Source organism: Diaphorina citri, unplaced genomic scaffold (assembly GCF_000475195.1).
Source record: "Diaphorina citri unplaced genomic scaffold, Diaci psyllid genome assembly version 1.1 scaffold2657, whole genome shotgun sequence".
NCBI lineage: Eukaryota > Metazoa > Arthropoda > Insecta > Hemiptera > Psyllidae > Diaphorina > Diaphorina citri.
The window spans coordinates 1-2,875 of NW_007380074.1; the positions used below are offsets into that span (position 1 = coordinate 1).

Genomic DNA, 2,875 nt, shown 5'->3' on the forward strand with positions numbered 1-2,875 from the left:
TTTATTGTACATTTTGTTTATGGCACTTATGGTACCTACCTAGGTCAGTACATCGGATAGGTACTAGGTACCCAATACCTACAAATCTACTTCTTAAGGTAGGAGCACCCCCACCACACCCTCTTCAGTAGGTGCCGTGCCCCCAAAACCAGAGGGCTGTATTCGCCCATATTTCTCAGTCAGACTAGCTGAAGATATTTATAATAACAATACAAACATAATAATACGTGTAGGTATTAACAACAAGTCACTTCCTCAAAATTGCACTTTGAAATCACGTTCACTCCACGCGTTAACGCAAGGACCTCACAACTCTTTCTCAGTCAGACTAGCTGAAGTTATAATTATGTATGGTCAGATAATATGAACAATAAGAAAAGCTGATTGCTTCCTCAAAAAAATTCTCTCTGAAAACACTCACTCACACACTCGCCGACGAAAGAACATCACAACTCTTTCTCCTCCTTCACCGCCACGCCCCGGGGCGACCCCAAACGAACTTTCGCGTTTAAATCGCTCCTCTTCAGCCAACAGAGAATGTTGATCCAAACGAACCGAGCAGGTGCCGACGAAAATAACGCGGCCCGCCGGAGGGAGGAAGAAGAAGTTGATTGGTCTGCGGGGAGCCAGAAAATGCACGAGGGTTTGAAAGGTGGGCAGGAAACTTTTCCCGAAGTTCCGGCGAAAATGTCGTCGCTTTACCCTCCATGATGGACATGCCTGGAAATAAAGCAAAAAGAAAAAGATTGCACTCGAACCGTAAATAAAAGAACTCTATATAAAAGAGAATGCTGGATATAAGAGAAAATTTTCTGGGCTTCATTCTGAACCAAAACACGTGGATATGGTGGTCCCCTCATTCTCTTGCATCCAGGTTCGACTGAATTATCGTAGCGTCTAATTGACTATGCTACCCTACCCATGGGAAAAAGTCTGTTAAAAAATTTGCCTTGTAATACTAAGTAGATTTGAGGTACCCGTCCTAGTTTGTGAGCGCTGGTCGCGGGCTTTATTCCCGCTCGGGAAACTTCATCCTAAAACAGACAAAGGTTCATTCTTGAATGGCTTGGCTTTCTCCTATCCTGTCTTCAATTCTCTGTTTCGATTTTCGGGACGAGGAGAGCTCCGCTTGGTAGAGTTCCCTCTTATCAAACCTCTTAAGAAAAAACTGACCGTCAGAAATTTGTCCGAATAGTTACCTACTTTCCTTCCTATAGGACAAGTAAAAAAAGGCATAAAAGGATTTTACCATCGCGGAGTCGGCTAGGTTAGGCTAGGTTTTCATACTTGTACTAACCTAACAAGCGGACCTGATAAGGCGTACTCTACCTGATAGTGAGCCGCTGGCCTTACGTACTTGTGTAGGGAAGATAGCGTACCAGGGGTGGCGTCATACAGAATTGATCAATGAGGACTTTTCTTCACAACAATCTGAGCGGATTTGCCTTGTGAACGCTTTGGTTCTAGCCATTTGTACCTGCGGAAAAAAAAGGAAAATGATAGAACGAAGTGGACGATTTAAATTTTTACCTCGATTTTCTTTAAGGCCGGAGCAATCCAAATTTTGGTTTAAGTTTAAAACCTCGGATTAAGTAAACGGATTCATTGATTCCAAACTTTCTAGACACGAGTCGAGGTTTTGATAGAGGGAACGGAACAAACGGAGGTCTTATCGTACTGGAATAGAAGAGAGAAAATAGAACACGGATAGTAGAGAAGAGTCTCAGGTCGTTCCGAAGAATTCCAAACATATTCCTCTATCCTGCTTTACGGACAAACGTTCCGCCCCGGGTCCGGGCACATCAATCAACAAACCTACGCGTGATCTAAAAAGACATTAAGCGGAGTAATACATGAGACATGAGATGAGCTATACCCTCATTAACCCCGCTCCACTCCAAGCTAATCTAGCCCGGAACTTGACTATTCCCTACCACGAAGTAGAGTATGTTTGGCGTTACTACAGGTTCCTAGGATGGGCATATCGACCTAGGAGCAGCTACGTGATCTATGGGTTCTGGAGAGGAAGTTGTAGGAGTCTGAAATGAAAAACAGAAGACAAATTTTTATCTTAATAAACATAGAGGTAACGGAGTACTTAGGTACTAAGAGTCCGGCAAGAATATAAGTTTTGAGCTGAAAGTACTGAGCGCATTACCTATGCCAAAAATGCTGCCATTGAGCTGGCACATAGGTACCCCTGAACTCGTCGCGGTATCCTGAAATTAGCGTCCTATATTGGAGGCAACACTACAGCTAAGGTAGCCTAATAGGCTACCTAAGTACTACCTAATAATCATCGTTTCAGTCGGAACACCTAACACCAAGTGTCAGTAGCCCAATCAAACGTAGATAAAAACATTTGAACTCATCATCATCGCCACTTCAATTCAGATGAGTTTACAGAGCGGAATCAATTTATCCCTTCAATCTCCTGGGGCAGCCTAGTTTGCCTGCGTGTAGTGCGTCTGCCTTCTACCACCCGCGCTAGGCCGTATTCGATTCCGTCGCGGCGGGATTTTTAGTCCTGATGGGGATAATGGTTCGTTATCTAGGAACGGCTGGCTTTCTGCTATCCTGTCCTCCTTCCTCTCCGAGTTTCGGAACGATAAGACCTTAGCAGTTACCGTGGACAGGCGGACCTGATCAGCTGTAAAAAACCCTGTGAGTGGCTGATTCTAAGTAACTTACCAGGTATTCTTGTAGACATATTCGCTGTGAGGTCGCTCCACACACATAGTGCATACAACCGCACCAATGCTGCTAGCAGTGGTATATCGTAAGATACCGTGCGACCATCATGATCTGAGGGGAACCCACTGACAGGGAGAAACGAAGGCTCAAGATGAAAACAACGGGTTAGTCTGTGAAGATC

General features: G+C 44.5%; 1 pseudogene; it reads right to left on the reverse strand.

The window, feature by feature from the left end:
- Nucleotides 1-105: 105 nt before the first annotated feature.
- LOC103519304 overlaps nt 106-2,875 on the reverse strand; it is a 14,176-nt pseudogene continuing 11,406 nt past the window's right edge.